This window comes from Hipposideros armiger, unplaced genomic scaffold (genome assembly GCF_001890085.2).
Source record: "Hipposideros armiger isolate ML-2016 unplaced genomic scaffold, ASM189008v1 scaffold_58, whole genome shotgun sequence".
NCBI lineage: Eukaryota > Metazoa > Chordata > Mammalia > Chiroptera > Hipposideridae > Hipposideros > Hipposideros armiger.
Window position 1 is genome coordinate 2,608,602 of NW_017731408.1, and position 11,996 is coordinate 2,620,597.

General features: G+C 42.3%; 1 protein-coding gene across 6 annotated transcripts in view; it reads right to left on the minus strand.

Moving 5' to 3' along the window:
- LOC109381996 (uncharacterized) overlaps nucleotides 1–11,996 on the minus strand; it is a 213,148-nt gene that overhangs the window by 122,562 nt on the left and 78,590 nt on the right. Inside the window, exon 1 of one of the 6 annotated variants that reach the window (XR_002123858.1) lies at nucleotides 2,676–2,781. The exons of 4 other annotated variants lie outside the window; for them this stretch is intronic. The gene's annotated coding sequence lies outside the window, so the exon portion shown is untranslated. Of the gene's footprint in view, nucleotides 1–1,893; nucleotides 2,175–2,675; nucleotides 2,782–11,996 lie in introns of those variants that run through there. One more of the 6 variants, XR_002123857.1, reaches the window with a different exon arrangement.

An 11,996-nucleotide genomic window follows, 5' to 3' on the forward strand; every position in this document is an offset into this window, starting at 1 on the left:
CAGTGGGTTGCCATGGGCTACCATGTGTAGGCAGCAGCCAGTGTGAGCGGCCCTTAAGCCGCCATGAGCGGCCATCCACAAGCCGGCAACTGATCTGCCTCTCCTAGGAAGAGCGCAATGCTGGTGTCAACTTGGGCCAGTGAAGCAACGTCCTGCACAACTAGACTGAAGAACAAAAGGACAGCAACTTGTCTGTTCCCCTTCCCCCAATTCCCTAGTGCTGTTCTCATCCCCCAATTCCCCAATAAAAATCTTTTAAAAAAATACATATATATATATATATATATATATATATATATATAAAGTTTTAATACTTCCTTCACTTCCAGTGGACTGTTTGGGACAGCACCCTCTGGGTGTGCCACCCCACTTTGGAGACCAGTGTTCTCACCTGCTCTGCAGTATCACCTCTCAGCCCAGGGCCCACAGGAGACATGACTGTAAAAGCAGTCCCTTCCACCCAGGACAAGGTACACATCCCATCTAAAGGCCTTCAGAGAAAGAGAATGAATTCCTTCATTCTGTGCAACCCATGTCCCTTTTATAACAATGGGAGGGATCTGCTTTGCAAGATCCCTTCAGAAGGAAAGAGTTGAGTTGATTAAAGAAAAAAAAAAAACACCTGGTGTTTAATAAAAAGGGAAAAGACAAAGTTGTCCTTCAAGAAGTCACAACCCTGCCAGCTTACTCCAGGTGAAAAATCATGCTGTTGGCAATGAGACTGGGGTGTTCTATCAGCGTCTCAATAAACTTTCTCTCCCCTGGGTAGTATTTCATAGTTACTGCTTCTATGCTCCATTGCCCAGCATAATTTATTATTTGCTTACATGTTTCACTTATTCTGCTAAGGTGAAAGTCCAGTGATGCAGCATTACTGAAAACACACACACACACACACACACACACACACACACACACACACATTGAAAGACTCAATGAAATCTGCCAGGCTCTGAACCTTCAACTTTTCATAGTACAACTGGCCTCCCCAAGACTACAGGAGTCTCTCTGGGCTCTTCAATCAAATGTGTCCTATGTCCCCATTCATAGTCCCTTCCTCTCTGAGAAGGAACAGGATGATGCCAGGAGGCTCCCTGTGACGGCTCAAATTCTATATTCCCTCTTTTGACTTCCCTTCCTGCGTGAAGATTAAATTCCTCCCATTTCTGGGTGGACTGTCAGTTTGCACAGCACTTTCCTCAAGACAATCCTGGGAAAGAGATAAAGCAGGTGTTATTATCTGCCCTTTATCTCCATATGAGACCCAGTGAGGTCAAGGATGTGACAAGTTCAAATAGCAAGAGAGGAATCCAGCCCAAGGTAGCTCTGATGCGACAGGAAGGAACCTGCATGCCTAGTTACTTAACCAGCTCTCTGACCTAGGGCAAGTCACTAAATGCTTAGGTTAAAAGATGGAAATGATAGCACTTACTGCACAAGGCTGTTTCTGAAATGAGAGATTATTTAACATGCTCAGCAGATGACTGGCATGTCATAAATGTGCAATCAATGGTCTTTTCAAAGCATTGTGCCTGGAAAGCTCTGGGACCTTATAACAACAATAGCAACATCAATAATAGGTAACTCATATAATCATCATCATCATCATCATCATCATCATCAACAACAACAAGCAGAACAGGCAACTTACTGAATAGAGTTTGAATTAACCCATTTAGTCATCACAACAGGCCTATCTAGTAGGTATTATTACTCCCATATTACAAATGAGAAACACAGAGGGCTGCTAGGTTTAAGCAAACTGACAATTTCCTTTTAAAAGCATTAGCCTACACTAAAGTGTTTTCTTGCTCTGGCATCTTTTCTATCATCATTCAAGGCACACAGTCCTGTGGCTGCCATCGGGGTCTCCAAAGCCCCCACAGCACTTACTGAGAGCTCACCACACTTCTGTAGCTTCAGCTGCCTGCCTTTCCTCTCTGGTAGCGATCTTCACAATTTTATGTGCCAGGGATTCTTTGGGTGAGGAAGCCACGGCTTAGGGGGAGTAGCGACTTGCTTAAATTCACACGGTGAGCGCTGAGGGTCAGGTCTGTGATCTTACCCTCCCCTCCATGTCTCTGGGCTGTAATTCTGTAAGAGAGCAAACGGCCCAGCTTCCTGAAGCCCCCAGGCCTTCAGAATCATGGACTACTGCACTGAGCTGCTGCAGGCATCGCGGGCTAAGGGGACAAAAACATTCAGTAGGGGGCACCTGAGAGCCCAGATGGCCGCTGAGCCTGGGACAGCGCTGCCGTCTCCCCTAGCTCGGGGCCCAGCCGACAGGGAAGGGCTTGGAATTTAATCCTCAGCATTCCACTCCGGGTTCCTGTGACATAATAAAGCCCAAGGATGGATCTGGAGTGACTTGTCAGCAGAACCCCCAGAGAGATTTTCTATAGATAGCCAGGGCGTGTCTCCAGCTCAGTCCCTCTCTGCGGGAGGAAAGTTCTTTTATGCCTGGGCTGAGCAATGCTGTGTGCAGCAGGTGGGGGTGAGGGGGAGGGGGGGCAAGGCCAGGCACTGGGCCCAGGGGACTCTGTCAGGCTAGGAGATGTGTGGCAGCAGGGAAGTGGGGCGGGGGGTAGGGAGGGTGCAAGGGAACCCAGAACAGGAGCGAGAATTCCAACTATGGCGTTTTGGAGAAAACTATTTAGTTATTTGCCCTCACTGACCTCACCCCACGTTGGGACTTCGGCTGCAATGAGATGTCCCAAATACCGAACCTCACGCAGCCTTTGATGCTGGCTCTGCACAGATTCCTCCGCCTGAGCCAGGCTCTCTTTGCGGTGAGAGGCGCGTTTGGAATGTCGGTGTGCCAGCGCCCGATTGGACGTTGGGGGTTGCAGAGTTCCTTAATTTGCATGGCTGTGTGAACGGTTTTTACTGTCCACAATAGACGGTTGGAATTTGAAACTCTGTTTACCTTCCAAATTCCAAACAAGCAACATTCCTATCAATAATGTCACGTACACACACCGGCATGATAGCATAGAATCCTATCATCACTAATATTTTTCTCCGCCTGTCTGCTGGTGGAGAGGAATTCTCAGAAGCCATGCATATATTTTACATAAAATAATCGCTAAGCTGCCAAGGGCTTTAACAATATAACTTCATCATGGGCTTCTGGGCTTTTTGGTTTATGCTGCCATCAGAACCCCAAGACAGAATTAATTCATGTAACTGGGACAGCCCAAGCACTGTTTTTTCCATCCTGCTTATAAGTGAACTCAACTATTTTAATTGCCCAAACATTTGGTGGGTAGGATATGAGGTGGAGACAAGCCTGTCTGATATATTCATTAACTTCAGAATAAATTCATGAGAGGAAATATACTGTTGTTGTTAAAAACATGAACATTTGGGTCAGACAGCCTGGGTTGGAATCCTGACTTGGCTTTAAAGCTGTGACTGATGATCTCTGAGGCTCCATTTACTCATCTGTAATACCAGCGTGTATGTGGTTGCTAACACCTACCTTTAAGGGTGGTGGAGAGGATGAAATGCCACCAGAACTGATAGAATAGATGGACAGACTACCTGTACAAGGCCCTCTGTGCAGGGCCTGGAGCACCGGCACCGTCAGTCCATGGCTGCTTTATGATTAGGTTCACAGCAAAAGCAAAGCATCCCCAAAGCCCCACAAAGGTCCAGGAATCTTAGCCACTTCCAGCCAGGAGCGTCTCCTTTTAGCCCCTAAATTCCCCAGATGCTCCACATTTGTGAATTGCATTATTCCCAGCCAGAGAGAGCAGGGTGGCAGCTCCCACCCTGTCTGGAATCCCAGAGCACCTCTGGGGTTCTGACCTAGCACAGCTGCCTGTTGCAAATAATTTAGGAAACATGAAACGACATATTGCATGCAGTTCCACAGAAAGGTCTGAGGAGTGAACTTGCAGTGTCTGTCATGGATCTGTTTTCTCCTACACAGGGATGAAAGAAGAATACTGCCCTCCCCCGCCTCTACAGGTGAGAAGCAGGAGCTCCTCAAACACAAAAAAGATGGGGTCCGTAAGGGTCCATTCTCCCCTAAAGTCTGTGACAAAGCTACTTTCCAGGGTGTCTAGGACTTCTGGGTAGATGTAGACACAGCTCCTGCCTGAAAGTAGGCCTTGGCTTTGTAATACCAAACCATGACTTCAAATTTTGTCTCCACTATGTATTACCCGTGTGACCTTGGACAAAGAACTTAAGGTTTCTGAACCTGTTTATTCTTAAAGTCTGTAAGATACAGAGAATGGTAAGCCCCTCACTGGGCGGTCAAGTGGATTAAATGGCCGATTGCCCATAATATGCCTGATACAGCTTCTGACACGTGGTAGACTCCCCAGAAACTTGTTTCACTGCCAGACAGCCAAGAAGACCAAAACAGAGGCACAACGCCCACTCAGTTCCCTCCTACTCTGTTCCAAGGGGAAAAAGGAAGAAGACCGCAGGGCAGGAGATAAGATTGAACGCAACTTTAGAGAGAAATGGATGGTGATGTGATGTCACCCGCCAGAGACCTTAGGTGGCGGGGATGTCAAGAGTCCACGAAATGTATTATCTGACAGCCCAAACCCAAGTAAGCTGCAGGACCCAGGCCAGTTATTAATAGCACTCTCTTTCCTGGGAACTTCTCTGAGTACACCAGCTTAAATGACCTGGGGGAAGGTATTTTAGGGAACCAGATATTACTGTTAACTATCAAAGTGAAAGGAAATTTTATCTCAAAAAAAAAATTTATTTTTTTCCTTGAAATCTGGTCACCCTATTTCTTAGCTGTGACCCCCAGAAACGGGAGTCCCATATCATCAGGAGTAGAGCTTAGAGTCTTTAAATATTCCCACCCACTTTCCTTGTCAAGCATGGCAGCAGATAATCATTAAATGTAGACGGGGAGTGACATGCCTCACAGGCTGCTGACAGCGTCCCATGTAGGATGCATGTTGAGATTTTTCTTCATAACCGGAGTAACTGCAGCTGTAATAGCCAAGAATTTGTGTTGGATTTATGCAATGTAAAGCCTTTTCTACCTATTTTATGCAATTTTTTTCTTATGTACCTCTGCTCTCTCTGAAAATATTTTCTCCTCACCTCTGTGAGTGAACTATCACTGTCATTTTTAAGAACTGTGAACGTAGTTGAATTTATTTTCAGGTCAACTCTGTAGCTGCCAAGTGCCCAGGACAGATCTTTGGAGAGAAACAACCCTCGCTACAAAGGAAAATAAATGTAGACTTGCTTGTTTTCGCCTCTGTGGTACTGTGCCTATTAAGTCCTGTGTATGTCTCCATAGCACCTAGAATAGTTCTCTTTACTGGTTGGCATTCCATAAATAGGATGGTCTAATTTCAGGTTCAGGAAGGCACTCAGAGATAAATGGAGTGGGGGGAGGCTGCAGAAAATGGATTTCCCTCTTCTTAATGACCCATTTTTTGTGATTGATATTATTCATCCCAGAGGGCTAAGGATATCGTTTACAGGAAATCATTTTGAGAAAGTGTCAATATAAAAGATGCTATGTACAAAAGCCACGGGACCTTCTTTGAGACTATAATCACCAAGGAGGTTGAGCCTCTGCTTGGTCTGTTTTGTATCATGCCCAGAACCGTGTGACTTATAAATAGGCTCAAAAATAAGTGCTATTAGAAATTGACAATGAAGCTGGAAGTACCACTGGGCTGGGAGTGCCTCCATTTTTGCAATGAACCAGCATGTCTCTTTGGTAAGTCTCTTGGCTCTTCGGGGTCCTGATTATATTTATAAAATTACCGGTTCATTGCTTCCCAAACTGTTAACCATAGAAAATCATTCTTGGACACCCTCTCCCAGCCCCATCACCGCATTCATTTACTTAAGAAATATTTACTGAGCACTTACTATGTGCTAAGCACTCCACTAGGAACTGGAATACAATTTGTGAGGAAAAAAAGATATACTCCTTGCCCTCATGAAGCTTATAGTCTAGTGAGAGAGACAGAAACAAAATAAATGACCGTACAAATAGAAATACAATTAAAATTTGTGTTAAGTGCTCTGAAGAGAAAAACAGAGCTCTATGAGTGTAACATAGAAACCTAATTAGGGAATGGGGAAGCACAGGAAAGGCCTGTGGTTGTTATTTTTAATATCCTTTGAGAAACCACATAATGATAAAAAGTAACTGTCAATTGAATAATGCTTTAAAATTATTTGTGTTTTAGCAATCACAACAGCATCTATATACGGGTGGAAATGGTAGTTTGTATGTCTATGACAGCTGGAATCCATGAATACTTTGTGTATGAGTGTGTACATGGAGACCTGACAGCCTACAAATTCAGCAACCTCCCAGGGAACTGAGGACCACTTTACTAGAATATCTCTCATCTCCCACTGGCTTTAAAGGCAGCTTGCAGGGCTCCTCAGGAGAGGTTTTCAAGAAAAACAGTTGGTTTCCCATTGAGGAGTCACATCAACACTCAACGAAGGCCTGGTCATCGCCTTCCTCCCCAGAGGCCAACATGCCCATCAGCTGATGACTGTGGATGGGTCACCTGGCCAGAAGTACAGGCCAGCTGCCCACCACCTGGCAAAGTTTATTTGCCTCCAGGCTGGTCTGATCTAGACCAAACCCAACATTCAAAAACCACACCAAGTCCTCTCAACATTCAGGAAAGAGGAGGGAACTAAGGCCTCTTCAGCAGTTCCCACCCTCCCGCAGCCAAACCCCAGCGCTGTCAGTCTATATTTTATTTCTCAGGGCTCCACCAGGTGAGTACATGTTACCTCCCAGAAGGAAACATATATTTCTTCCATAATGGCCTCCTAGCTATGTAAATGGCTATACACATTTGATTTATGTTTCCAGATTATAGTCTTTAAGGCTTTCTGTCAAGCTCCCCGTTGGAAGTAGAAGTTTTCAATATTCCAATCCTTGCTTAACCAGAAAGCAATGAATTCAGGTAAGAGGCTGGGTCCCAGATGGGAATGACCCCCCTTTAACAGGCAAAACCACCTATGGGTGGATGAGGAATTCAAATTCTGATTTGACTGTGTGTCCTCTCCAGGAGGAGAGAGGTTCAGTCTGTGCAAGGGAACTGCCCAGGCCCGAAACTGGGGCAGTCCCATCCTCGCCTGGAGCAGGTGTGTAGGAAAGGAAATTCTTTGTAGCGTTGGTCGTACCTCACTTAGACCTTAAATCCCTGGACAATCGAGATGGCATCTTAGTCATATAGCCCCAGTAGCGGCGAGGTTAGTGGGCATATAGGTCAGTGTTTGTTGAAAAGGCGAATGGTTCTGGAAAGGTGCTGGGGGTGACGTCACCAAGCCAGGCAAGTGGAGAGAAATATGTACCAGAAACACGTCTGAAGGTAAAGAAGGAAAGGAGGGCACACCTGAGAAGTCAGGCAGCAGGCAAGAGGGAGGATGGTGACTACACTGCTCCATGTAACTAGCCCGGGGTAGGATGAACAAGCTGTGCCTTCAGAAAGCCCGGTGCAAGCCCAGGTATGTCTCCATACACTAGAGCCGAGTGCTCCTACTGCAAGGGGACTGCTCACTAGTCAAAAGTTTGACTTCGCCATCTCTTCTGATAGGAAATACCTCACATTAGTTTGAAATACAATTGTATTTGCATTTGCAAATTGCATTTACAATTTATTTCTTAGAGACTGCACCTGAGGACATTCCGACATGTAAAGCACACATTTATCTGTCACCTGGGCTATTTATGTTTTTATTTAGAGCCCATCAAAGTCTAAAACAGGATCTGAAGGGACAAGGTACCCACAGATAACTTGGTGAATACAGGCAAATAGAATAGTTGAAAATAGTGCTCTACAAAGCATGCTCCCGTTCAGCTCTGTTCAGTCCTCACCGTGGTTCTGTGAGTCAGGCGCTGAACTTGGTGTTGGAAGAACTGTGTTCAAATCTCAGATCTACCACTCACTGGCCACCGGCCAGTGTGAGTTCAATCACTTAACCTCTCTGAGTGTCTCAGCTTTCTCTCACTTTATGGTGATGGCTGCATTTAGTATGTAATCAATTTTAGTATTTTTATGAAATGGCAGTGAAACAGGTTTCCAGGACCTCAATTCAAATTTTATCAGAATGATTCATGTTCATGATTAAAATATCAAATAGTCCAAAAGGTTTTGTAATGAAAAGAAACAGTACCCTGACCCACTTCTCCCCACCCTCATTCCTCTTCCCATAGATGAGAGCCTTTAATCAGTTTGTTTTTAGTTCTGCTTGTGGTTCCTTTTCTGCATCTCCAAATAGTATGTTTACACGGCTATGTCTCAATCAACAACCTTAGTAGACATTATCTATCCACTTCCTTCTAGGGTACATAAAGTTTTAATTCCTGTCCCCCACTCCCTCCTAACTTTGGAAAGTTTTAGCTATTTTAGTTTCTCTGTTACTCTTGTAACTATAGACAAACCTCTAATTCTCATTCCATCGACAGTCAATGATACCTCTGACTACCCATCCAGTGAGATGAAGACAGAAACAGAAAATCTCTTTCTTCTACCTCTCTACCCCCCTCTACCTCCCAAATTCTGTCTGTTCTATAACCACAATTAAGTGTCTCCTGCTTTGTTTATAGGTTGATTCTAAAAATTGAAAACCAGAAAAGAGTGCTTACAATATGGCTATGTAAATATTGTTATGGAGCTAAGTAGTGTGCCATGATTACATTCCTTCTCTATGGTTCCAATGTCACGACCCCAGGGCCACGCAAAGCAAAACGTTTCAGCATTAAGAACAAATAGAGTCATCTTTCTCACACTCATCCAGTTGCTCAGCATAGTGCCACATTTCAGTTTAGTTCCTATTTGAACTATGACTTATCTGTACAATTTTTTTTTGTTTTTCATGGTGTTTCTATCTTTTTTCTTGTAGATAAAAGAAACATACGTCGTCTTTATCATATTCAGCTTTTTCTCATTCTAGTTATTTCTTGGAATCCCTTCCATTCTTCTTGAAATAATTTTTCTTAGAGTTCATTGATATTCTCTTTTAATGTGGACTAATTGCTTGCTGGGTCAGCTGACAAATGGCATCCAGGAATTTCCTGGGTAAATTCTATTATTTCTTGTTACAAACATTTCCTTTTCTGGGATTTTGCCTTAGTTTTGTCGAAGTTGACACACTCGAGTAACTTCCTTAGAAAGGAAATATAGTAGTAAATTTCTTTCATTCTTAAATATGTGAAGCTGAATTGATTAGGTGTTCACATTTAAATGTTTGCTTGGTTTGATATGGAATTCCAGTTTTAAAATAATTCGCTCTCAGAACTTTTAAAGACTTTATTCTACTGCATTTTGGCATCTGTGGTTTTGGATTAGAAGTCGCACGCCAGTTGGATTCTCTTTCCTTGTAGGTGACTTACTTTTTCTCTTTGGAACGTCTTAGAATCTCCTTATGCTCAGTGTTCTGAAATTTCACAGTGAGTATGTCTAAGCAGAAGAATTATTTCTTTATTCTTGCTGGGCATTTGATAGCTCTTTTGTTTTGAAAATTCTTAGCCTTTTCTTCTGTTTCTTTGATTATTTTACCTTTGTGTTTTCATTGTTCTCTGTTTTGAACTCCTAAAAAGTAGATGCCAGGATTCTGGAATTGATTTTCTGTGAATTTTTTCTTTATATATTCCATCTTATTCTCTTTTTCTTCTATATTCTGAAAGATTTTTTCAACTTTATATTCTATCCTTTCTATTAAACTTTTAATTTTGCCATCATATATATTTTTTTTAATTTCTGAGAATTCTTTCTTAGTTTCTGATTGTTCCCTTTTCTTAGCATTCTGTTCTCATTTATACATGTAATATCTATCCAGATCTTTCTGGAATAGGATGATGGTCTTAGTCAGTATGGGCTGCCATGACAAAAATATCATAAACTGGGAGGCTTAAACAACAAACATTTATTTCTCACAGTTCTGTAGTCTGGGAAGTCCAACATTAAGGTGCCAGCAGATTAAGTGTCTGGTGAGAGCCCCACCTTTATGACCTAATCACCTTCCAGAGGCTCCACCTCCTAAGACCACCGCATTGGGGGTGAAGATTTCAACATATGAATTTTGAAGGGACAAGAACATTCAGTCCATAGCAGTGATCGTATATCTTGTTTTGACAGGGACAGTCGTGGTTTATACCTGTTGTCCTGGTATAAATATTAACAGTTCTCCATATAACTTTCAAAATGGCCCCAGGTTGAATGAAAAATTACATGGTCACTTTACTCTGAAGATATTGATCAGAATTTTTCTTTTTAATGTTATCTTCTGTTTTTGAATTCTTTGTTTCTTCAGGGTGACATGTTCAGGTTGTTGTTATTTTGAACCTTAATTGTCCATTGGTATTTAAGAATGAGAAGGTAGGAATTAGGATCTCTGGGTAAAAGCTTGTTGACTGCTGGAATTTGTCCTAGTGGGGTAAATAGGGAACTGACTCTTTTCTGGAGACTTCCGACAACAAGAATAAGAAGGACTGTATTCTGTAGTACCAAAAATCGTACCAGCTGTCCAAGTTCTTCTCAGACCATTTAAAACATTTCTTTAAAAATGAGAAAAAATTATTATTTTTTTTAAGTGGTGATAATTTCCTGCAGTCATGCATTCTGGGAGGGTGGGGGATAACAACTGTTTTATACGTGGATCTTTAATAAGCTCCCTTCTCAGTTCCAGTTCTCAGTCCTCCCTTCTGCCTTACCTGCCACCTCACACCCAGAACCTCTCCCAGTCTGTGCTAGGCCGATGGACTTCATCCTTTATTGCAAACTCCATCAAAGTTTCTGGCATACATGTTTTGGCAGAAATTTTCTAAAACCACTCATCCACTGCTAATGCCCCTTCTCCATACTCTTCACTGTTATGGGTTTGCACTTTTTCTCCCTTTACTATTATTTTTGTGAGGTGTCTGGGGGGGACAAGCTGTGTTCCATCTAACATCTCAAACAGAAAGATAGCTGTACCTTTCATTTTATCCTTTATAACTAGGATAATAATGCCTTTCCTATTTATTTTTCTGGAAGATTTATAGTTGAACCTCAATATCCATTCTCCTTCCTTTGTCATACAGTTCTCATTTCTTAGCTGGCGTGCAGCAACCTGGGATAATTCTAGCCTCCCTCACAATTTGATGTGGCCATGTGACTAAGTTCTGGCTAGATAAGGTATAAGTAGAAGGGCCTTGAAGCAGCTTCCTGGAATTGTCCTTAAGAGATGGTAAGTTTGTGCCTTTGGCACTATCTTGAGCGGTGAGCTTGAGGCGATGCAAAGACCCTGGTTTCTGGCACGATGGAGGCCAATACCAGCCTGGGCGACTCATCAAGGCTCTCATGGGACAGAGAAATTTTGTTTATTTAAAACATTGTTATTTTCAGTTTTCTTCACTACAGCCAAACTAAAACCAAACTAATACAAACTTAAAAATGATCTGTGAGGTACCAAAAGATGATAAATGTGGAAGTGATTTGTAAACCATAGAGGGCTATTACAATGTCAGATATTATTAATATTATATTTTACACTAGACTAGGTTTTAAGCTCCTCCTCTGGGCTGGTTACTTTTTAAGGGAAGCCCTATATCTCATTTTTATCATCAACAGCTGGCATAGAGTAGAATTCAATATGTTTATTTATTAAATAATTTCAATAGTTATTAGTACTTTGAAATAATGTCAAAACCATAAAAAGACAAAGAAAAAAGTGTTAAAATATTTTTGGCTCATGAATCTACCTAATGAAGAGAGCTTGTAAAAATAGAGAAGAAAAACCGAAAACTCAATACATAGAGGAAAAAGGAGTGTAGGACATGACACTGAAGACTAAGTGCAAATTGTCCTCAAATATATGAAAGGTGCTCAACCTCACTCATAGCAAGGTAAATACAAAGGACAAACACACACACACACACACACACACACACACACTGGGGAAGCCAGAAAAATGTATACATATGACTTGTATTCATCTCTTGTTATCGGTATATGTTGAAAGTATTACAATTTTAATACAGTTTTTTC